Below are 26521 nucleotides of genomic sequence, written 5' to 3'. Positions count from 1 at the left end.
CGAGATTGTGATCTCCCCGTCTCAAAAGTTTTTCTTGGACGATGACTAGGGTGATTCCTAGCATCGAGAGGTAGGATGGGTGTGTACCGGTTAGCTGTGTTTTCTTCTGAAATACCGTAAATGGAACTAGTCCTTCGAGACTACGGAAATCCGTTGACTGTGGGAAAAATTTTGTACAAACTCTGCAGAGTCATATATTCCTCAAAATCATCTCTTCCATGTCAAGTTTCGTTCCTTCTTATCCTAATCAATTGTCAGCTTTGATGACAGAGACTCCGGTGAATCGCATGAGTGCTAAGTCCGGTTAAATGATCACTCCTGTGGATGGACTAACCCGTTTGTTTTCATGAATTGAATGTTTATTATGAGTATTATTTACTTGTGAATAAAAGCCCTTTATGTGATGTCGCTCAGACGTCCGACTGTGGCATTTTTTTTAAAGCCCTTTCTGCGATGTCGCTCAGACGTCCGACTGTGACATTTTTTTTAAAGCCCTTTCTGCGATGTCGCTCAGACGTCCGACTGTGGCATTTCTTTTAAAGCCCTTTATGTGATGTCGCTCAGACGTCCGACTGTGGCATTTCTTTTAAAGCCCTTTATGTGATGTCGCTCAGACGTCCGACTGTGGCATTTGTTTTAAAGCCCTTTATGTGGTGTCGCTAAGATGCCCGACTGTGGCATCATTTTCCTTATTTTTATTTGTTCACCTTTCGAGGCATCGCTTCAGACACCCGATCGGTCCTTATTTATGTTCTGTGGAATTTCAGGCGGACTACCGCCGTTTTCCCTTTTTACTTACCCGTTATGACAGTTTTATTTATTGTGCATTAAGGAATTAATCATGTTGCATCCATGCATGCATTTGTTATATCTTACGTCCGAACTGTCTTGCGAGTACTTTCAAAGTACTCACTGGCTTGTTGATTTGGCCAGATGCTGACGAAGGCGATCTCATGGATGAAGAGTTCGATAGCGAGCCCGACACTTAGAGGAGTCCCAGTCAGTCTTGTGCAACCCTGGATTTGGCCACTGTTTTATATCCGCTTCCACTACCAAATAAATTCATCGAGCCTCTCCTCGACGCTCGATGAGATGACAGACGTAGAGTCTGGTCTTTCTCTCCCCGCTGTGTTTTTCCACCACCAGCCTATCCTTGAGTCACTAGTATGTCTCCACACCACTGTGTTCTGTCCGCCATTATGTATGATTATTGGCGTACTTGTAATAATTTGGTTGAGCAACCGTAGTTCGACCCTGTAATATATTTTATGCTACTGGCTTATTGTATCAAGAATTTGTCTGCCAGTGTGGAGGATTTCTCTCATACTGGACTTAAAAGATTGGCTTTTCAATAAATATTTTTATTGGAAAACCGGTCGTGACAAGCTTGGTACCAGAGCCAGGCTGACTGTAGGAAGCCGCTAGGTGCGATCGCTAATTGGTTATTAGCCTGATAGAGCTAATTTATATTTTTGCAATGGTAGTCATTTTCTGTCAGTCAGCATAAATTTATGATCTGACCCTGCAGAATTTTGCCTACTTTTGTAGATGGCCGACGTCAGCTGCGAGTCTCAGACCTTCGCCAACGTACCCGATGGGTTCGTCAAGCTTCTTTCTTCCATCGTTCAGGTCGCGATGGGGCCATCCGTGCGCCCAGTCTTCACACTCTACCAGCACCGAGTCAACGACAGTCTTACCATGCACCAGGCCACGGTGCAGTTCAGGGGAGGGCGTGGTGAGTTACGCCGCTTCCGGTTCGTGGGAAGAGCCATGCCTACGGAGAGGCATGCCATGCAGATGGCAGCCCGCAAGGCGATAGCTCATCTCAGGGATGTCCTTCCCGTGATGAAGACTCGTCGTTACCGTTATCTTCCGTGCCATGTGCCTTACACCTGTCACTACGCATATTCCTGCCCCAGAGGAGAACGAGACGAGGCTTTTGAGATGCTCATTGAGTATCTCCGGGCCCTGGAGGCAGCCTTCGACAACCTGGTGGACGACTTCGTAGCTACCCGCATGGACTCAGTCCATGGCTGTGCTGCCAACAGGAGGGAGCTCCTACCCATCGCTCCGCCACCGACTTTTGTCTCGTCATCAGCATCTTTTACGCCTACTCGTCGCCTGCCTTCTACCAAAGAATTTAACCAAGTCATTGCACCCACTCCGGCGCATACTACACCAACCTTCGCGCCCACTCCTGTACGTGTTGCTCCGCCCCTGGCGACCGCTCCGCCCGCTCTGCGCAACACTACACGTATGGAGCCCATTAGCGAGGAGGAGGTTGAGTCCCCAACCTCGCTACGCCTCGCCCTCGGCAGGGCAAGGGAGGTCGTCAACATTTCTGCCTGAGTACGCTTAGCTGCCGTGTGTTGTACCGCTTTGTAAGATATGTGCATAGGCTGGGAGAAGTAGCCTGTTTTCGCATCATGTAGGATCTGGAGTAGTGCACTAGCCTTAATAACATGTCAGGATTAGGTACGCATATCCTGAGTGATGTACTGTATAATTACCGCCCGCGTGTAAGATGTGTAATGAGCAGTCCTTCTCCGTGCGCAAGTCGTTTTATTTTTTTTCTTAAGTAAGCTGAGTTATTTAATTCTATTTGCCAGCTTTATGCATTTTATGGTTTTGTTTTTGCGACTCTTTCCGCTTTTCTTATGGGTTTTACAAAATATATCCCCAGAGTGAAAAATGTCTCGTCCTTGGACTCGCTCCATGCCAATTCCATCAGAGGAAAATTATGATGCACAACCCAGCAACGAGTTCACTCAGGGACAGTCAAGCCAACCGGGAAATGAATCGGCACTTTCACAAATGTGCCGCCTTTATGAACAGAGTCAGCAACAACATCGTGAAATAATGAACCAAGTCATCAACATGGGAAATCACCATGGACAGTATCAGCAACATTCCAAGTTATCTGAGCTACAGAAGACACGTCCTCAAACATTTTCTCACACTGACAAGCCTCTTGAAGCCGAGGACTGGCTTCGAGATATGGAGAGGAAATTAATTATTGCAAAGTGTTCAGATCTCGAGAAAGTACTATATGCTCCACACTATCTCACAGGAGCAGCCGCATCGTGGTGGGAGAATTTTCTGCACATGCATCCCAACGAAAATGACATAACCTGGGATGATTTCAAGGAAGGTTTCCGTGGTGCACATATTCCTAAGAGTATTATGAAAATCAAGAAGAGAGAATTTGATGACCTCAAACAAAGAAACATGACAGTGTCAGATTACAACAGTCAATTTACCCTATTATCCCGCTACGCCAATGAGGAGCGTATGACTGAAATCAAGAAGATGGAGAAATTCCTTGACGGTCTGGCGCCCGCACTTAAATGCCAACTGGTCGTGCACACTTTTCCTGATTTTAAAACGCTGGTGGACAAGGCCATTACTCTGGAAAATGAGAGACGCAGTCTGGAAGATATCCGCAAGCGAAAAAGGGACCAGACTAACCACACTCGCAATCACCGAAGCAAGATAGATTTTAAAAAGGGTGGGACACCCAAATTCTCATCCAATGTCTCACGCCCAATCAAGAATTTTCATGCAAGGGACAAGGAATTCACCTATCGCCCCGGCGTTACTTGCTACGCTTGTGGAGAAGAAGTGCACTATGCCAAACAGTGCCCCAAGCCAAGGAACTCAACCCCAAAGCCGAACAATGACAACAATAATTCAACGCCCAAATGAAACAATTTCAATCCCAACAATAACCACAGGAAGGGTCATCTCAACCACGTAACCAAAGAGGAGGCACAAAATGCTTCGGATATCGTACTCGGTACGTTTCCTGTCAACACAATACCTGCAATGGTTTTGTTTGATTCTGGAGCTTCTCACTCTTTCATCTCGAAAAGTTTTGCTTTGCAAAATAATTTTTCGATGCTTCCTTTGGAGAAATCCATAATAATCAAGTCCCCCGGGATTCAGCAAGTTTCTCAGAATTACTGTCAGAATGTGGTCACTGAGTTTGAAGGATTGGAGTTTTACGCAAATCTTATTGTATTGGAAAATAAAGGGACGGATGTCATCCTAGGGATGGATTGGCTAACCACCAATAAAGGTTTTATAGACTGTTTCAACAGGACCGTGATTCTCACACACCACCAAGGGAAGACAATAAGAGTATCAGCCAAGGAAGGAAAAAGACCCCGGCAACCGAGATTAAATAAGGTGGACGTTTCTGAGCTAAACAAGGTTCCAGTAGTGTGTGAATTTCCAGATGTATTCCCTGAAGAGCTGCCAGGCATGCCACCAGATCGAGAAATAGAATTCCGCATTGAGCTAGCACCAGGAACCACCCCCATATACAAGAAACCATACAGAATGGCACCATCCGAGTTGATCGAATTGAAGAAGCAGATAAAGGAATTACTGGATAAAGGGTACATTCGGGCCAGCTCCTCACCTTGGGGATCACCAATTTTATTTGCCAAGAAGAAGGATGGAACGCTGAGATTGTGTATCGACTATCGAGCACTTAACATGGTCACAGTCAAAAACAAATACCCGATGCCAAGGATAAATGATTTGTTTGATCAACTTGCTCAGGCCAAGGTATTCTCAAAGATTGACTTAAGGTCAGGATACCATCAATTAAAGGTACGAACGGAAGATATCCCCAAAACAGCCTTCACCTCCAGATATGGACTGTACGAGTTCACAGTGATGCCATTTGGATTAACTAACGCCCCGGCATATTTTGTTCACCTCATGAACAAAGTATTTATGAAGTTTATGGACAAATTTGTCGTAGTATTCATCGACGATATTCTGGTATACTCCAAAACACCAGAAGAGCACGCAGAACATCTCAGGATTGTACTAGGAGAGCTGAGGAAACACCAATTGTATGCCAAGTTCAGCAAGTGCGAATTTTGGCTAAGACAAGTAGGTTTTCTAGGCCACGTGCTGACTCAAGACGGTATAGCAGTGGACCCAGAGAAAGTCAAGGCCGTACTCGACTGGAAGTCACCAGCCAGCGTAACAGACATACAAAGTTTCTTGGGAATGGCAGGGTATTACCGCAGATTTATTGAAGGATTTTCCACCATATCCAAGCCTATGACACAGTTACTCAAGAAAGATAAGAAGTTTGAATGGACAGAAGCCTGCGAGAAAAGCTTCCAAGAGCTAAAGCGGAAATTAACAACAGCACCAGTATTAATTGTACCCGATATACACAAGAATTTTGAAGTATTTTGTGACGCATCCAGAAAGGGTCTCGGATGCGTGTTGATGCAAGAAGGCAAGGTTGTCGCCTACGCTTCGAGGCAACTTCGCAAACACGAGGAAAATTATCCCACTCATGATTTAGAAATGGCAGCAGTTATTCATGCACTCAAGGAATGGAGGCATTTTATACTTGGGAATCGATGTGAGATATATACGGATCACAAAAGCCTCAAATACATTTTTACGCAGCCAGAACTAAATTTACGGCAACGCCGCTGGTTAGAATTGGTAAAGGATTATGATGTTGGTATCCATTACCATCCAGGGAAAGCAAACGTAGTGGCCGATGCCCTGAGTCGGAACCCCAGCTGCGACGGGAACTATCTGCACAGCTTGAGGCCCGAATTCCATCAAGAATTTGTCAAGCTCAACTTGATAATGGTAGCAGAAGGCACCATATCAAACTTGGAAATACAACCACACCTTGTGGAGAAAATTAAAGAGGCTCAGTCCGGTCACCCCAGCATTGAAGGAATTAAAAGGAAGTTGAGTATGGGCAAGGCCTCGGAATTCGTCATAGACAATGAAGGAATATTATGGTACGGAGAAAGGCTATGCGTGCCAAACATAGAAGACCTTAAACAGCAAGTTTTAACTGAAGCACACACCACTCCATATACGATCCACCCTGGAGGAACCAAAATGTATGAGGATATTCAGGAAAGATTTTGGTGGCACGGTATGAAGAGGGACATAGCCGCTTTCATTGCATGCTGCGACTCGTGTCAACGCATAAAAGCTGAACATCAGAGACCAGCCGGACTACTACAACCTAACAAAATACCTGAGTGGAAATGGGATGAAATAGGGATGGATTTTATTGTCGGATTACCTCGGTCACGACACGGGAATGATGCCATATGGGTCATCACTGACAGGTTGACCAAAGTAGCACACTTTATTCCAGTGAAGACAACCTACACCACTCAGAGGCTTGCCAGAATTTATCTTTCCCGCATAGTATGTCTGCACGGTGTCCCGAAGACTATAATTTCCGACAGAGGCACTCAGTTCGTCTCAAGATTTTGGGAGCAATTACAACAGGCTCTGGGAACCCAACTAGCCTTCAGTACCGCATACCATCCTCAGACTGATGGAAAAACAGAACGCGTAATCCAAGTTTTAGAAGACATGCTGAGAGCATGTGTCCTCACCTATGGAACCAGTTGGGAGGACAGCCTGCCATATGCCGAGTTCGCATACAACAACAGTTACCAGGCCAGCCTGCAAATGGCTCCTTTCGAAGCCCTATACGGAAGGAGATGTCGTACCCCGTTAAATTGGTCAGAGACCGGAGACAGCCGCATCTTCGGACCAGATATGCTCAGAGAAGCCGAGGAAAAAGTCAAGCTAATCAGGGACCGACTTAAGACCGCTCAAAGTCGACAGAAAAGTTATTATGATCAGAAACATCGTAGGGTCAGCTTCGAACCCGGTGAATTCGTATACTTGAGAGTATCCCCGATGAGAGGATTGCAACGGTTTAAGATTAAAGGAAAATTAGCACCAAGATTCATTGGACCATTTTGCATAGTGGCACGAAGAGGTACTGTAGCCTACCAGCTAGACTTACCCGAAGACTTGTCCGACATTCATGATGTGTTCCACGTCTCTCAATTAAGGAAGTGCGTAAGCAACCCAGAGAAACAAGTATCTCATGAGAACATTGACATACAGCCAGACCTCACTTATCGAGAACGTCCCATAAGAATATTAGAGGAGTCTGAAAGGAGGACCCGACAGAAAACCATCAAGTTTTTCAAAGTCCAGTGGAGCAATCACACCGACAGTGAAGCAACCTGGGAAAGCGAGGATTTTCTTCGGACAAAGCATCCACACTTATTTAAGGATCAGCTGAAATCTCGGGGACGAGATTTTTCCTAAGGGGGTAGGTGTTGTGACACTCCAAAATTTTTACTTTGGTTTTCAGCAAAAACTTTGTGGTTTTTGAAAAGAGGCCATTTAAAATTTTCCAGAAAACCTTCCTCTTAAGAGACTTTCTTTTCTTTGGCAAGGTTTTTATTCTGGCTTCAAACTTTGGTGTTTGACCTTTTGAAACTTCTTCTCTGTTGGTTCTCTCTCTAAATTATTTTTGGGAGTTTAATCTTTTTCTTTAAAAAAAAAGAAACTCCATGAAATTTGGGATTTTCATATCTTGGAACCACCATGACTTGGCATTCTTGCCCATGTGGTAAAACCCCTCCAAAACCTCCCCTACAACTTGTGATCAACCTAAATTCTCTGTCCCAACTAATCCAAACTGGTTTTGGATTTTTATTCCAATTATTTTTCCCTCAATTCAATTCTGAAAATTATTTGGAGCCTGAGAGATTTTCAAAGCAAGTGCCCTATTGCATTTGAGTTTTGACCTCAAACCAATTCTCCTGGATTGTCCTTTGAACCCACAACCCAGAACCATCTTGATCCACTCCTCCTCTTTTCAAATTTTTCAAAATTCAGTCTCTGCAAGTTTGGACCAGATTTGCCAAATTTGGTGAAATTCATATCTACACTCCTCCAAAAATTCCACCAAAATTCAGGCAGCCTATTTGAGCAAGGAGAAGCCACCCCACCAAAAATCAGCTCAAGGAAAAATCACCAGAGGCCAATTTCATTCGGTCGAACACCTTGTGGGCACTGTTACTGTTCAATATTCAGAAATTCAGTTCAGTGTCATCTTCAGTTTCGACAGTTTCAGTCATGCGGCCATAGTGCACTTGGCACGTTGCTCGCGGCCTCGTTTGCTTGTCCGAAGCTTCACACGCGCACTTGGCGCGACCCTGGCGTCGGTGGCGCCCTGGCCCGCCTGCGCCAGCGTGTCTTGCGGCGGCCGGCTCCCCGTAACGGCCGACAAGGAGGAGAACGGCGGCGCAACGCCGTTCGGCACCGCCCAAATCTTCTGGTGGCTCCGCGTGGCCTTCTCCGTGCCAGCGCACGCATGCGGCACCGTCGCCGTGGCGCAGCACGCACGGAGAGCGCTCTCTGCCGCTGACGGGCCCGCGCCACCCCGTTCCGTCGAGCTCGACCCAAACGCCCAAACCCCGGCCAGCTTAGCACAAAAATGGACCCGTTGAACCTCCGTGATAACGCTCGACCCCCTAACCACCCCGACCGAGCACTGCGCCACCGTAATCGCTCGCCGGAAATCTCCGTTCACGGCAACCGCCTCGGACCGCCTATATAAAGGGGTCCCGAGCTCACTCTCGTGCACGCAGCACCTCCACTACTCACCAACACCCCGCCAGGCCACTGGGTGGACCTCGAGGAGGTCTCCTTCCCCGGCTCCGGCCGCCTCGCCCCGCCTCGGCCTCCAGCTCGATTCACTTCGGTGAGGCCACCTCCGGCACCCAAACCTCGTCCGTAGCCCTCTCTTGCACCCAGTAGTCTAACCCCCACCTCAATTTAATCTTTGCAGCCCTCTCCGACGAGCTCCATCCACGCCCGAACCACCGTCCGCCGGAGTTGAGACCGCCGTCGACGTGCTGCTCACCGGCGACCAACACCACCACCCACCATTGCGGAAGGACACGGTGAGCACATTGGTAACCTCTGATCCCCATGCCTCGCCGTGGATCGCCGCCGGCGACCACAGCAGCTCTCGGGCGCCGACGAGCCTCGTCCCTCCCATTTGAAATTTAAACATGACAAGTGGGACCCGCTGTCAGCCTCTCTGTCCTTTCTAAACGAAGCGTTATCTGAAAACGCTCTCTGCCAAATAAGTTTTCTCTTCGGGCTGGCGTAATCGCTACCGAAGCGTTTTCTGCTTTTATAAACTAGCCCCTGGAAATCCTCTATTTCATTACAGATAAGTCCCTGGACAAAAACCCTTATAACTTTTAATCAGAAAAGTATTTTTGATTGATTCTTTTTCTGTTCTCTTTAAAATTTTGTCTAGTTTTTTATCAGATATATTTGAAAAATATTTGGTTTACCTTCTGTGCTCTCCTTGGTATTTACGTTAGCGCATATATCTTCTTTAAACGTAGATACCGAAGGAGGTGACGGAGCCGCGAACTTCACCGAGCTAGGCTCCGACTACTCTGAACCAGGCAAGCATGTTCGAACTTTTGATATGATGAGTGTCTTGGCATGTTTTGCATTTAGTTAGTTTCATGGCATGCCGGTGAGTATACCGATGAACGTTATTTTATGTGATAATGAGGTAAGTGAGTTCGATGATCCATACGTGGATGAATGTGAATATGAATGGCCATGTGTTGGCATGAGGATGGGTACGACGGCAGTGTTGTAGCATGCCAGTCTTACGCCAGACTATGTGACTTCACTGTCAAACCATATCGGTCCAGTACCTATCATTTCCTTCCTTGTACTACCACATGTTTTCCGCAAGGAATATGGTTTAGTAAGTTCCAAACCGCTTTCATGGTACACACCAAAGAGGAGAGGCCGTGATGATGGTTCCATGGCCCTGGATTAAAGCCAGTCATCCGGTCAGGGGGCATGGGTGTTTCCGGTTGGGACCGAGAGGGGGGCACCCCTTAGAGCGCGCGTATATAAATTTGATCCCATGCTATTCGAGATTGTGATCTCCCCGTCTCAAAAGTTTTTCGTGGACGATGACTAGGGTGATTCCTAGCATCGAGAGGTAGGATGGGTGTGTACCGGTTAGCTGTGTTTTCTTCTGAAATACCATAAACGGAACTAGTCCTTCGAGACTACGGAAATCCGTTGACTGTGGGAAAAATTTTGTACAAACTCTGTAGAGTCATATATTCCTCAAAATCATCTCTTCCATGTCAAGTTTCGTTCCTTCTTATCCTAATCAATTGTCAGCTTTGATGACAGAGACTCCGGTGAATCGCATGAGTGCTAAGTCTGGTTAAATGATCACTCCTGTGGATGGACTAACCCGTTTGTTTTCATGAATTGAATGTTTATTATGAGTATTATTTACTTGTGAATAAAAGCCCTTTATGTGATGTCGCTCAGACGTCCGACTGTGGCATTTTTTTTAAAGCCCTTTCTGCGATGTCGCTCAGACGTCCGACTGTGGCATTTTTTTTAAAGCCCTTTCTGCGATGTCGCTCAGACGTCCGACTGTGGCATTTCTTTTAAAGCCCTTTATGTGATGTCGCTCAGACGTCCGACTGTGGCATTTCTTTTAAAGCCCTTTATGTGATGTCGCTCAGACGTCCGACTGTGGCATTTCTTTTAAAGCCCTTTATGTGATGTCGCTCAGACGTCCGACTGTGGCATTTCTTTTAAAGCCCTTTATGTGATGTCGCTCAGACGTCCGACTGTGGCATTTCTTTTAAAGCCCTTTATGTGGTGTCGCTAAGATGCCCGACTGTGGCATCATTTTCCTTATTTTTATTTGTTCACCTTTTGAGGCGTCGCTTCAGACACCCGATCGGTCCTTATTTATGTTCTGTGGAATTTCAGGCGGACTACCACCGTTTTCCCTTTTTACTTACCCGTTATGCCAGTTTTATTTATTGTGCATTAAGGAATTAATCATGTTGCATCCATGCATGCATTTGTTATATCTTACGTCCGAACTGTCTTGCGAGTACTTTCAAAGTACTCACTGGCTTGTTGATTTGGCCAGATGCTGACGAAGGCGATCTCATGGATGAAGAGTTCGATAGCGAGCCCGACACTTAGAGGAGTCCCAGTCAGTCTTGTGCGACCCTGGATTTGGCCACTGTTTTATATCCGCTTCCGCTACCAAATAAATTCATCGAGCCTCTCCTCGACGCTCGATGAGATGACAGACGTAGAGTCTGGTCTTTCTCTCCCCGCTGTGTTTTTCCACCACCAGCCTATCCTTGAGTCAGTAGTATGTCTCCACACCACTGTGTTCTGTCCGCCATTATGTATGATTATTGGCGTACTTGTAATAATTTGGTTGAGCAACCGTAGTTCGACCCTGTAATATATTTTATGCTACTGGCTTATTGTATCAAGAATTTGTCTGCCAGTGTGGAGGATTTCTCTCATACTGGACTTAAAAGATTGGCTTTTCAATAAATATTTTTATTGGAAAACCGGTCGTGACAGTATCGCGCCCCGAATTCGGCCTTCCGAATACTAGGGGCTTCGCCGAAATTTAAAATTATAGAATTCTATGGCTAAGTGAGAGTGATAACGCATTATAGTCCGATTGCCTTGTTCGTTGTGCTAAGCACCTCCCTCGAAGGACCCAACAATGGGAACAAGAGTGCTCAGGTTTATCCCGAACACCCCAGCACTCGTGGCATGGGGGCAGAAGCCGATGACTAGCCATCTCTCAGATTTGATAAACAGCCAAACAGAAGGTAATATTTTAAATTGAAACAAGCGTTGCATAGCGCATATGAACAAGTTTTCATAGATACAGGATTACACGAGCGAGTATACTCAAATATTATATCTTTCGTACACTCATCCGCTACGAGACGAGCACCCTTCAGGACACCCTCATAGTACATCTCGGGGTGGCGATGCTCCTTGCCCTCCGGCGGCCCTTCCTTGATCATCTTCACGGCGTCTAGCTTGGCCCATTGCACCTTCACACAGGCAAAAGCCCGGCGTGCACCTTCGATGCAGACGGACCGCTTGACGACTTCCAGCCGTGGGCAGACATCCACAAGACACCTCACCAGGCCGAAGTAGCTGTTCGGAAGGGCATCACCAGGCCACAGCCGGACTATAAAGCCCTTCATGGCCTGTTCGGCCTCCTTGTGTAGCTCGACCAACTGCTTTAGCTGGTCGCTCATAGGCACCGGGTGTTCAGTCCCAGTATATTAGGCCCAGAACAACTTCTCCATTGAGCTTCCCTCCTCGGCCTGGTAAAACGTTGCGGCATCCGACACGCCGCCGGGCAAATCTGCAAATGCTCCTGGAGAGCTCCGGATTCGGGTAAGTAACAAGTAATTTACTTTCACATGTTTGCTTTGCATATAGAATGCCTTACCCGCCGCTATTTTCTTCATCGCCTCAATCTCCTGGAGGGCTCTTTGGGCTTCCGCCTTGGCATTTTTCGCGCTTTCAAGGGCCGCGGCAAGCTCGGACTCTCGGGTCTTCGAGTCACGCTCCAACACCTCATGCTTCGACACGAGAGCTTGGAGCTCTTGCTGCACCTCGCCCACCCGTGCCTCCTGCCTTTCACGCTCGGTGCGCTCCTTGGCCGCTTTATCTTCGGCCTCGGATAACGCTTACTTCAGGGTCGCCACCTCGGTCGTGGCCCCTGGCAAATTTACGATGATCCTGTCATTTTGCAATCGCGTCTTCTTTTATATATACATATCTATAGACAGGGTATTACTTATCCTTGTTCTCCTCGAGCTGCCTCTTGGCAAGGCCGAGCTCTTTCTTGGACCTCTCGAGGTCCTGCTTCAATGCGGCAACCTCCGCAGTCTGTGCGGCCGAGGCCAGCAGTGAAGCCTGCATACGCATATAGACATACTTATATTAGACTCCTGCGATATTGTTTGATCCTCTGTTTGGCTTTTCTTTGTGAACACCGAACAGAGCATCAGGGGCTACTGCCTATGCGGTAATATTTTTTCCCATATTTCTAAAACTTACCTCAAAGCCTGTTAGAAGGCTGGCACAGGCTTCAGTCAGTCCGCTCTTGGCGGACTGAACCTTCTAGACCACCGCACTCATAATAGTGCGGTGCTCTTCGTCGATGGAAGCGTTACGAAGCGCTCCCAGCAGATTGTCCGGTGCCTCTGGATGGGCAGAGGTCACCAGCACAGGCGTCTTGCCCCTCTTGGAAGGAGGCCGCCTGCTCGAGTCCGGAACCACTGGAGGTTCCGGCGCGGTGTTTGGCTTAGGGCCAAACTCGGAACCCTCGGGGGCTTTGCTCCCCCTGCTCCCGGAGTCCGGAAGGTCGCTTTGAGGCGCCTCCGGGATTGTCTCCCCTCGACCCAGTGCCTCTTGAGACAACACCTCGGCATTGTCCGTAGGGAAAGGGGAGGTGGCGGTCGGAAGCAGATCGCTATCCATATCCGACGAGCCCAGGGAGCCGTCCGACGAGGATACGTCGATACGGGTTCGGGGCGGTCTGCACAATCATAATTCGGCGTTAGGAGAAGCAATGCGACAAAGGAATGCTATGAGTTACTCTGGTATCCGAATACTTACGACTTCGCCAGGGGCTTGGCCCTGAGCAGCCACTCGTCTTCGCCTTTGACGGTAGTGGTGGGGTAGTCCGGAAGGAGGGTCCTTCCCTTCTTGGACCCTTCGCCCCCCCCCCCCCCGGTTGGGGCGGCCTTCCTTTTCTTGTCTCCCCCAACTGGAGGGGGAGCATCTTCATCTTCCTCCTCGTCTTCAGGGGAGGAGTGCGTCACGGAGTTATCGGACGATAAGTCCAATAACGCCTGGCGTCGGGAACTCTTTCAGGTTCCCTTGGCCTTCTTGGTCTTCTCCGGCACCTTGTAAGGAGCCGGAGTCAGCATCTCCGTCAGGAGAGCATCTGTAGTGTCTTCGGGCAAAGGGGCCGGACAGTTAATCTGCCACGACATCTCCACCCAGTCCTGTCAAAGGCATGGAGATCAGACCCCGCACATGGTTAAGCTAGGAGAAATGGATATCCTACTAGATGTATGGAACTCACCGAATGCGCTCGATGCTTCGCGCTTAACCCGCGGTCCTCGGTGGGAGAGGGAGGGACCTCTGCGCCCTTGAACAGCACCTTCCAGACGTCCTTGTGCGTCGTGTAGAAGAGCTCGCTCAGAGTCTGATGCTGGGCCGGGTCAAACTCCCACAAGTTGAAGTCCCGTTGTTGGCACAGGAGGATCCGGCGGACGAGCATGACCTGGACTATGTTGACAAGCTTGAGCTTCTTGCTTGCCATGTTCAGGATACATTTCTGGAGTCCGTCCAGCTACACCGATGAACCCCACGACAAGCCCTTCTCTTTCTAGGAAGTGAGCCGCGTGGGGAATCCGGATCGAAACTTGGGGGCAGCCACCCATTTGGTGTCGCGTGGCTCGGTGATGTAGAACCACGCTGATTTCCACCCCTTTATGGTCTCCACGAAGGAGCCTTCAAGCCATATAACGTTGGGCATCTTGCCCACCATGGCTCCACCGCATTCTGCTTGTTGGCCACCCACCATCTTCGGCTTGATATTGAAGGTCTTTAACCACAGTCCGAAGTGGGGCCGGATGCGGAGGAAAGCCTCACATACGACGATGAACGCCGAAATGTTGAGGACGAAGTTCGGGGCCAGATCATGAAAGTCCAGCCTCTGGTAGAACATGAGACCACAAATGAATGGATGGAGGGGAAACCCCAGTCCGCGAAGGAAGTGGTGGAGGAAAACTACCCTCTCATGAGGTTCCGGGGTAGGAACGTCTGCCCCGCAGCGGGCAGCCGATGCCCGATATTCGCGGCTAAGTATCCGGTGCTGCGCAGCTTTTTGATGTGCCCCTCCGTAACGGAGGAAGCCATCCATTTGCCCCCCGCTCCAGACATGTTTGGAGAAGGTTGAGGGGAAGGATGTGGACTTGGGCATTGGAGCTCGAGTGCGCAAGAGTGGATGAGCAAGGAGGAAGAAGGCGTGGGTAGAAAAAAGGTTAAACCTTGTCCCTTTATAAGGGCGGCCGAAACTATGCGCCCCCACTAGCCTGGTAAAACTCACTTATCCCCCAAGCACCGCAATCGTTGGCGCGGTTGGGTTACCCACGCCCGTATTGATGAGAATCCCGTAATTAGGGGAACACGATATCTGCTTTGACAAGACATGTCAAGAAACCGCCTCGCGTTATGTGTGGAGCTGGTTCGAATAATCACCAGGCCATGGCTTAATGTCAAGTTGCCAAAACAAGTCAGCAGATTAGATTTGTGGAAATATTATTCTCTCTACGGTGGTATGTGGAACTTATTTTGCAGGGCCGGACACTATCCTTGTATTCAAATTCTTCCATGGTGTATTCGGAGGAGGAACCCGCCTTGCAATGCCGAAGACAATACTGCGCGCCGGACTCATCGTCATTGAAGCCTGGTTCAGGGGCTACTGAGGGAGTCCTGGATTAGGGGCTCTCCGGACAGCCGGACTATATCCTTTGGCCGGACTGTTGGACTATGAAGATGCAAGATTGAAGACTTCGTCTCGTGTTCGGATGGGACTCTACTTGGTGTGGAAGGCAAGCTAGGCAGTACGGATATGGATATCTCCTCCTTTGTAACCGACCTTGTGTAACCCTAACCCTCTCCGGTGTCTATATAAACCGGAGGGTTTTAGTCCGTAGGACACAATAACATACAATCATACCATAGGCTAGCTTTTAGGGTTTAGCCTCTCTGATCTCGTGGTAGATCTACTCTTGTACTACCCATATCATCAATATTAATCAAGCAGGACGTAGGGTTTTACCTCCATCAAGAGGGCCCGAACCTGGGTAAAACATTGTGTTCCCTGCCTCCTGTTACCATCCGCCTTAGACGCACAGTTCGGGACACCCTACCCGAGATCCGCCGGTTTTGACACCGACAAGTATCCTATGGCTTTGTCCTAGTGGTCACGTCCTACAGTCAGTGTGTGCACTGATACCATCTTGTAGCGACCCGACCTCAGAAGGTCAAGTCTGTGTGTTTAAGTGCCATCCCTGGATCGGTATTGCTGACACACACAGTACTCGATGATTTATAACAGAGTTCATTCACACACTTATTACATCGAATTTCTCAAAAGAGAACTTATTACAATAGTATGGCTGAAGGCCATCTAAATAAGATAACAGCGAAAGCTTCGAAGGTAGTAGAGTCCATCCAACTCCACGGCAAAACTGAGTGCATGACAACGACCTAGTGCACCATACTCTTCGTCTGAAAGCTCTGCAACATAATACGTTGCAACCTGTGTAGGTCAGCACATGGAATATGCTGGCAAGATAACACTATAGAGCAATGAACAGATAACAACTATCACTACATGCATATATGGCTGGTGGAGGCTCTATGGTTATCATTTGCATAAAGCTAATTTTTTCCTACAATAAAGGAATAAATTTTATTTAACTACAAAGTTTGTTGAAAATTATTGAGAAGGTTCCTCCAACTCAATACCAAAATAATAATTATAACCCAACAAATTAATTAAGTAAAGTGATGAGATCGAATCAATAATTCAAGTACTAGATACTCAAGATGTCTTTAACCGGGGACACGACTAACCATGATTAGTTTGTACACTCTACAGAGGTTTGCGCACTTTTCCCCACAAGACTCGATCTCCTCTGTTGTATTTCTCGCACTACATGGTGTTTGAGAAACGGATGACCGAGACACAGTCTTTCCGAAGAGGCCCCCTTAACCGATAGATAGGTCGGTACACCTACAATCCCCTACATCTGCTAGCCCATCATGGAAAGGTTTCCCACAACATACTCAACTATGCCAGAGCCCATAATGGCATGTGGCTGCACACGAAAGTTTCTAGCATGAATAATCTTATGATCCTGCCTGTGTGGCAAACCATAGGATGATCACACGGGTACTCCGGGATATCCTAGGACAACACTGGATTGCTCCAGGTGCTCGGACAACCACTAGGTGCTCCAGGGTGCCCTAACCAATCAATCCAGGTGTGTATTAAAGTAGCCACCTCAAGTTTAACCATTAATTAATAATAACTCTCACATATGTCATGGATCACTCAAACCAAACCACGTCTACGAGCATAGCATGGAAATATAAGCATAACGTAGTAACACCTAGGGGTTTGAATATAAAAGGGCAATAGGTTCTACCTCTTCAACTACATCCCAAACCCACATGTTGACAGATCCTACTCATGCAATGTTTGAGGGTTGAAACTAATGCATAAAAACTGTGTATTAAATGGATATGATCAAAGTGTTACTCGCCTTGCTGATGATCAGAAAACCCTAGAGATTCGTAGTAGCAAGCCTCGCACTCCGGAAACTCTATCGTGAACAAACAATAGCATACATAAGCACTCAAGCATAAGATGCAAAGGTAAAACTCAAAAGAAAAGATCCAAACTGAAAGTTCAAGTGAAGAGTTTCGATTTGCAAAAAGATTCAATCGAATCGGTGTCATGAAACTCAAACTACGATCAAAAGAAGTCCGAACACAAATCTGCTTGAAACCAAATTTTAAATTGTCAAAACCATGTTAAAGTTGATTATCTGGAAAGAGGGGAACAAGACGAAGATTTTGGCATTGGTTTCACTGGATTTGGATAAACGATCAAAAAGTAATGAGGGTTTGAAGTTCAGGGACTAATTTGTGATAAAAGTATTCACGGATAGGTCCTTGGCCGAAAAATTAAAAATAAAAGAAAAATCTATCAGATGAACGTCCGCTAACAGAGGCTAACGAAGGGATTCATTTGTTAACAGAGAAGATTGGGTGAACGTTCGCTAATTAGGTCGAACCAAAAATAAAAACAGAAAACCAAAACTAACCGAAAATAAACCACGAAACCCTAAAAACCGATGTAGGTTTTTACGTAGTAAACCGACGAAAACTGGCAAGAGGCGGCGGCTGCTCCGGAGAGAGGCGGCGATGAGGCGAGGTGGCAGTGCGGGGCGGCGGCGGCGGGTATTTAAGAGGGGGGAGGGTGGAGGCCGACTTGGGGAGGGGGTCGGGCGCGGTGGGGTGGCGTGAGCGGACTCCGGCGAGTCCGGATCCGGGACAACGGCGGGAGGCGGTGGTGCGAGTGGCGGCGGTTGCTGCTACGGCTTGGTGGCAGCGGCTCGAGGTGAGGAGGAGAGGGCGGCGGGGCGGCTATTTAAGAGAGGGAGGGGCGGCGGTGACTTGGAGAGGGGGTCGGGTGAGGTGGTGGCGGTCGCAGAGTCTGACTCGGACTCTGCCGGCGGCGGCGGTCGGTGCTCCGCGCGGGGAGGTGGCGGAGGCGGCTGGGCCGGCCCAGGACTTTTTTTTAAAAAAAGAGTGACAATTTCGTCCCGGAAGAAAAATCCTAAAAATATAATTTTTTTCTAAAAATCCCAGAAACAATTTTCACCGTCCCAACATAATATTTAGGACAAGATGAACATTTTTCTGGACTAAAAGACATTTTTCAAAAATGGAAGTTTTTCTCTAATTCCAATAAAATAGCAAATAAAATACAAATAAAATAATAATTTGATTTAAAAATTTCTTCGCCAATATTTCTCTCTTGTTGAAGAAGTCATTTTATCTTCTCTCCTTTATTTTTGTTATTATAAATAATTGGAGAGAAAATATTAAAATCGAATCGATCCTTTCTTCAAATTTGAATTAAATTCAAATATGAAAAATTTGTGAAACCTCCAACTCTCTCCTTGGGTCCTTGAGTTGCTTAAGGTTTCTAGGATCACAACCAAATGCAAATAAAAATATGATATGCATATGATGACCTATGTATAACATCCAAATCGAAAAATTGGGATGTTACACTCAACCCAAGGCGTGGGATGTGCCAAAGCAGCAATGTAGGCCGAGGCAGAAGAGGCCGATGGTATCTTCTCCACGTAGCAGTGTGAGGCTGGCCAAAAGTGGGCGCGACTCCAAAGCCACGAAGTAGCAGGGGGTCCTTGTCAAGAAGCTGTGTTTGGCAAATGAGGGAAACCGGATCGATGATGAGGCACTTCAAGCTTATGTCAAGCTCTTCGACAAACCGCTCATGGACTGTCACGTGTAGGCTATCTTGGCCTTGTTTGGTTGGGATAGCTCTGTCCTTCCCTTGCAGTGTGAAGAAGAGGTGCAGGCTGATGCCAGGTAGGGCCATGGGGTCGGTGGTGGTTCATGTGGGTCTTCCAAATGACATCTCATCCACCCAAAGTCCTTGTGTGAAATGTTAGAGGGCTAAACTCGCCTGCTCGGAGAAGTGCGGTATACCACGTAGTAGTAGCAGCCAACGTGAGCATTGTATGCCTCCAGGAAACCAAGATGAAGGTGATCTCGAACGAAGTGGTTAGGCAATGTCTTGGTGATAGATTTGGGAACTTTTATTATGCCCCTACGACCGACACGCGTGGTGGAATCCTAATTGCTTGGGACAACTCGGTGGTCTCGCTATCCAATCGGTACATGACGGCAAACACGCACTAGTGTCCCAAGTGGGTGTGCCGCACTGGTGGCTGACCGGAGTATATGGTCCTCAAAGTGATGCGGACAAAGTGGAATTTCTCACAGAGATCTCTGACATCCGAGACTTGCATGTAGGGCCGCGGGCCTTGTTGGGAGATTTCAACCTTTTGGTAACTGCGGATGACAAGAATAGGCCTAATGCCAATAGGAGGATGATGGCGCGTTTTCGTGCTATGCTTAATAGGGCTGGAACTAAAGGAGATGTATCTAAATGGTCGATGATACACGTGGAGCAATGAGCAAAGGGACCCCACCCTTGAGAAGATAGACCATGTGTTTGTTACAAACACTTGGGAGGATATTTACCCGCGGAGCTTGCTCACGGCCATGGGCTCTGTGGTATCTGATCATTGCCCACTCCTGGTGGATCCGGACGCGGAATTGCACCTTGGCAAGCAATTCAAATTTGAGAGCTTCTGGCCCAAGGTTGGGGGCTTTTTGGAGACGGTGATGAAAGCTTGCGATTCGGTGGCCGTAGTTGGAAACCCGTTCTTAGTGCTCGACAACAAACTACACGCCACGAGAAAGGCTTTGCAATCATGGAGCGACCGGTGGATTGGCAACACACGCTTGCAAATCTCCATTGCCATGGAGATTATTGCTCGGTTGGATGTGGCCGCGGAAACACGGGCATTGGAAAACCAGGAGCATGATCTGCGCAAGCTGCTCAAGCGGAAGCTTCTGGGTCTTGGTTCATTGGAGAGGACTATTTCACAACATAGGTCACGACTTCTAAAGTTGCGAGAACGAGATGCAAACACGAGATTCTTCCAGAGGCAGGCGGCTCATAGACATCAAAAGAACATAATCATGAGGATGCAGCACAACGGTGCAATGCACATGGGCCAGGAGGAAGTTGCAAAGGTTGTCGACGAGTACTATGGACAACTATTTGGCTCGGCCAGGGCCCGAGAGGCCACGATTGACCTGGATATGCTGAACCTGCCCTGCCTTGACTTGGCCCGGTTGGAGGTGCCATTTGATGAGGAGGAAGTACTTAGAGTAATCAAAGAAATGCCATTGGACAAGGCGCCTGGCCCGGATGAATTTACATGTAGATTTTATGCCACTTGCTGGCATGTCATCAAGGAGGATTTTATGAGGGCACTTGATCAATTCTATACAGGAGATGTGAGGGGCATGGCTGCGATAAATAAGGCAATTGTGACCTTGCTTCCGAAGAAGGCATGAGCGGTGGATGTCAGAGACTTCAGACCGGCCAGCCTAGTATGTGGGCCGATCAAGATCTTTGACAAGATTTTAGCTACAAGGCTGGCAGAGGAGCTTCCGAAGTTGGTGGGGCTGCATCAGAGTGCGTTTTGAGAGGACTATCATTGCATGACAATTTCATGCTTTTACAATGCACAACTCGAAGGCTACATGCACCGAGGAGCCCAACGGTTATGCTAAAGCTAGACATAACTAAGGCATTTGATACGATACAATGGCCTTTCATTTTGGAGGTATTGAGGAGAATGGGACTCGGATACAGATGGATCTCTTGGATATGTGGTTTTTTTTTGGCAACATCTTCTATGCAGATTATGGTTAATGGCATGCCTGGCAAGCCAATCCTCCCTTGCCAGGGATTCCGTCAGGGCGACCTGCTGTCACCTATGCTATTTATACTCTATATGGAGCCCTTACGAGCCCTTTTTGAGCTTGCGACGAGCAAAGGTTTGCTTGTGCAGCTGGCGAGAAATGGGCTGCGGCAAAGAACTTTGATGTTTGCTGATGATGTGGTCGTCTTCTTCAAACCGACGACGTTGGAAGCTACGACATGTGTTGCACTCTTGCAGGTCTTTGCATAGGCCTCGGGCTTGGTGGTCAATATGAACAAAAGTGCTATCTGGCCGATTAGATGTTCGCAGGAAGAAGTGGATTTGGTGAAGATGATTCTGGGATGTTCGACGTCGGCCTTCCCGGGCACCTACTTGGGTCTATGCTTAGCACTCAGAAAGCAATCAGCGGCGTAGTTGCAAGGCCTAGTGGACAAGGTTCGAGATTGTTTGCCACATTGGAAAGCGGACCTCATTCTGAAGAGTGGGCGGCTGATCTTGATACAATCGGTGCTATGTGCTATACCCGTCCACTCCATGCTTGCTCCAAGTCTCCCAGCTAAAACCCTCTCAGCGTTGGCGAAGATTTGTCGGGGATTTCTATGGTGCGGCAAGAGTGAGGCAAAAGGTGGCATTTGCTCGGTGGCTTGGGACGAGGTATGTAGCCCAAATGGGCTGGTGGCCTGGGGATTCCAGATTTGAGATGGATGAACAAAGCACTGCAAGCTCGCTGGCCATGGCTCCAGAGGGCTAACAAAGAGAGATCTTGGGAAGAGTTTTACATCCCTGTGCCCCCGGAATCAGTGGCCTTGGCTCAGACAGCAATATGTACGATGGTGGGAGATGGAAGTGCAACTAGGTTCTGAGAGGACCGCTGGGTGGACGGAGCAAGGATATGTGAGCTAGCACCGACGCTGTACAACAGTGTACCAAATCAGATCAGGACAACGAGGATGGTCTCAGATGCGCTCTGCAATGGGGCTTGGGCTGGTGATGTTGGCCCCAACCTCACGGGACCAGAGCTGGAGGAGTACTTGTGGCTATGGACGAGGCTCGCAGACTTTGAGTTGACAGAGGGTGTGGATGACAAGGTTCAGTGGTCCTGGGAAGCAAATGGCATGTACTCTGCGAGGTCGGCATACGCGGAAAAATTCATGGACCGACAGCTATCCTCGACGGCGATGTTTACTTGGAAATCCATGGCTACATTGAGATGCTGTTTCTTCTCCTGGCTTGCCCTCAGGAACCGTCGTTGGACCTCGGACCAGCTGGCACGACGAGGGCTACCACACCAAGACGCTTTCCCTTTCTACAACCAACACGACGAGACCATGCAACACCTACTCATTGGATGCGTCTTTGCACGGCAGGTATGGCATTGGTGCCCCTTGTTGGCTGGAAGGAAGTGATAACCCACAAGTATTGGGGATCGCAATAGTTTCCGAGGGTAGAGTATTCAACCTAAATTTATTGATTCAACACAAGGGGAGCCAAAGAATACTCTTAAGTATTAGCAGCTGAGTTGTCAATTCAACCACACCTGGAAACTTAATATCTGCAACGAAGTATTTAGTAGCAAAGTAATATGATAGTAGTGGTAAAAGTAACGGTAGCAGTTTTGGTTTTATAGTGATTGTAACAGTAGCAACGGAAAAGTAAATAAGCGAAGAACAATATATGAAAAGCTCACAGGCAATGGATCAGTGATGGATAATTATGTCGGATGTGATCAATCATGCAACAATTATAACATAGGGGGACACAGAACTAGCTCCAGTTCATCAATGTAATGTAGGCATGTATTCCGAATATAGTCATACGTGCTTATGGAAAAGAACTTGCATGACATCTTTTGTCCTACCCTCCCGTGGCAGCGGGGTCCTATTGGAAACAAATGGCTATTAAGGCCTCCTTTTAATAAAGTACCGAACCAAAGCATTAACACATAGTGAATACATGAACTCCTCAAACTACGGTCATCACTGGTAAGTATCCCGATTATTGTCACTTCGGGGTTAACGGATCATAACACATAATAGGTGACTATAGACTTGCAAGATAGGATCAAGAACTCACATATATTCATGAAAACATAATAGGTTCAAATCTGAAATCATGGCACTCGGGCCCTAGTGGCAAGCATTAAGCATAGCAAAGTCATAGAAACATCAATCTCCGAACATAATGGATACTAGGGATCAAACCCTAACAAAACTAACTCGATTACATGATAAATATCATCCAACCCATCACCGTCCAGCAAGCCTATGATGGAATTACTCACGCACGGCGGTGAGCATCATGAAATTGGTGATGGAGGAAGGTTGATGATGACGATGGCGATGGATTCCCCTCTCCGGAGCCCTGAATGGACTCCAGATCAGCCCTCCCAAGAGAGATTAGGGCTTGGCGGCGGCTCCGTATCGTAAAACACGATGAATCCTCCTCTCTGATTTTTTTCTCCCCGAACATGAATATATAGAGTTGGAGTTGAGGTCGGAGGAGCACCAGGGGGGCCCACGAGGCAGGGGGCGCGCCTAGGGGGGTAGGCGCGCCCCACCCTCGTGGACAGGGTGTGGGCCCCTGGCCTTGATTCTTTCGCCAGTATTTTTTATATATTCCAAAAATAATCTCCGTTGATTTTCAGGTCATTCCAAGAACTTTTATTTCTGCACAAAAATAACACCATGGCAATTCTGCTGAAAACAGCGTCAGTCCGGGTTAGTTCCATTCAAATCATGCAAGTTAGAGTCCAAAACAAGGGCAAAAGTGTTTGGAAAAGTAGATACGACGGAGACGTATCAACTCCCCCAAGCTTAAACCTTTGCTTGTCCTCAAGCAATTCAGTTGATAAACTGAAAGTGATAAAGGAAAACTTTTACAAACTCTGTCTACTCTTGTTGTTGTAAATATGTAAAGCCAGCATTCAAGTTTTCAGCAAATATTATGAACTAACCATATTCACAATAACATTTAGGTCTCATGTTTACTCATATCAATGGCATAATCAACTAGCGAGCAATAATAATAAATCTCGGATGACAACACTTTCTCAAAACAATCATAATATGATACAACAAGATGGTATCTCGCTAGCCCTTTCTGAGACTGCAAAACATATATGGAGAGCACCTTTAAAGATCAAGGACTGACTAGACGTTGCAATTCATGGTAAAAGAGATCCAGTCAAGTCATACTCAATGTAAACTAACGATAATACATGCAAATGACAGCGGTGCTCTCCAACTGGTGCTTTTTAATAAGAGGATGATGACTCAACATAAAAGTAAATAGATAGGCCCTTCGCAGAGGGAAGCAGGGATTTGTAGAGGTGCCAGAGCTCAGTTTTGAAATAGAGATGAATAATATTTTGAGCGGTATACTTTCATTGTCAACATAACAACCGAGAGATCTCGATATCCTCCATGCTACACACATTGTAGGTGGTTCCCAAGCAGAATGGTAAAGTTTATACTCCCCCACCACAAACAAGCATCAAACCATGTCTTTCCTGAAACAACGGGTGCCTCCAACTAACAACAATCCTGGGGGAGTTTTGTTTGCAATTATTTTGATTTGATTTGAGCATGGGACTGGGCATCCCGATGACCAGCCATTTTCTCTTGAGAATAACCCGCCTAGCATGGAGGATACAGACAACCCTAGTTGATACATGAGCTATTCGAGCATACAAAATAGAATGTTTATTTGAAGGTTTAGAGTTTGGCCATACAAATTTACTTGGAACGGTAGGTAGGTACCATATATAGGAAGGTATGGTGGACTCATGTGGAATAACTTTCGGGTTTATGGAATTGGATGCACAAGCAGTATTCCCGCTTAGTACAAGTGAAGGCTAGAAAGAGACTGGGAAGTGACCAGCTAGAGAGCGATAACAGTCATGAACATGTGCTAAAATTAATCAACACCGAATGCAAGCATGAGTAGGATATAATTCACCATGAACATAAATATCGTAGAGGCTATGTTGATTTTGTTTCAACTACATGCGTGAACATGTGCCAAGTCAAGCCACTCGAATCGTTCAAAGGAGGATACCACCATATCATACCACATCACAACCATTTTAATAGCATGTTGGCATGCAAGGTAAACCATTATAAACTCCTAGCAAATTAAGCATGACATAAGCAACTATAATCTCTAATTGTCATTGCAAACATGTTTCATTCATAATAGGCCGAATCAAGAATGATGACTAATCATATTTACAAAAACAAGAGAGGTCGAGTTCATACCAGCTTTTCTCATCTCAATCAGTTCATCATATATCGTCATTATTGCCTTTCACTTGCATGATCGAACGGTGTGGATAACAATAATAGTGCACGTGCATTGGACTAAGCTGGAATCTGCAAGCATTCAATACATGGGAGAAGACAAGGTAATATGGGCTCTTTGTTAGATCAACAATAATGCATATGAGAGCCACCCAACATTTTCATCATGGTATTCTCCCCTCGACCCCCAAAGAAAAGAAATAAAACTATTTACACGGGAAAGCTCCCAACAAGCAAAAGAATAACGAGAAATCTTTTGGGTTTTCTATTAATTACTACCACTACAGGCATGGAAAGTAAACTAGTTAAAAGCTACAACTAATTTTTTGGTTTTTCTTAAGGTTTTTCAAACACACAAGAAGAAAGCTTAAAAAGAAAATAAACTAGCATGGGTGATACAATGAAAAAGTATGAGCTCTGACAACTGGCATGAGTGTGTGAACATGAATGTCATGTCGGTGAGAAATACGTACTCCCCCAAGCTTAGGCTTTTGGCCTAAGTTGGTCTATGCCCATGGATGGCCTGGTGGATATCCGAAGTTGAAGCTGGGGTCGTACTGAGATGCATCAGCTACTGCCTGAAGGGCTGCAGCTTGGAGGTGGGCTGCCTCTGTCCTCCTCTCGCACTCGTTCGCCTCCTCCCTGGTTATAACATATATCCCTTTTGCCTGAAAGTCAAAGAAAGTAGGAGCAAGGAGAGCGGCATGATAGGTATGTCGTATGTCAAAGATTAGTCGGTACTGGAGGGACTGATCATTCCTCTCTACAAACTGATGACGAACCATAGCATTATAATATAAATAAGTAGGAGGCAACTCAATATCATCTCCACGTAGGGGTATCTCAAGAAAATCAGCTAAACGGGTTGCATAAATTCCACCAAAGAAATCTCCATTAATACTATTATTATGCAACCTACGTGCAACAATGTCCCCCAAGTTATATTGCCTATCTCCTAATACAACACTCTTGAGAACACTAAGATCGGGAACACACATGTGACATGCCTCGTCCTTACCGTTAATGCATCTACCTATAAAGAGAGCAAAATAATGTATGTCAGGGAAATGAATGCTCCCTATGGTAGCTTGCGTGATCTCCCTAGATTCCCCCACAGTTATACTAGCAAGAAAGTCTTTATATTCAGATTTGCGAGGATCACTAGCACTACCCCACTGAGGGAGTTTACAAGCAGTATTAAAATCTTTTAAGTCCATGGTATAAGATTTATCATAAAGATCAAACAAGACAGTTTGAGAATTGTGTGATGATGTAAATTTAAACCTTCTCACAAATGAATCAGTTAAATAGAGGTACTGACGACACTTATCTGACTCGAAGCTCTCAAGATTAGCGTTA

This window comes from Triticum aestivum, chromosome 6A, assembly GCF_018294505.1.
Source record: "Triticum aestivum cultivar Chinese Spring chromosome 6A, IWGSC CS RefSeq v2.1, whole genome shotgun sequence".
In the NCBI taxonomy this organism is placed as follows: domain Eukaryota; kingdom Viridiplantae; phylum Streptophyta; class Magnoliopsida; order Poales; family Poaceae; genus Triticum; species Triticum aestivum.
Note: the sequence above shows the minus strand (reverse complement) of the source record.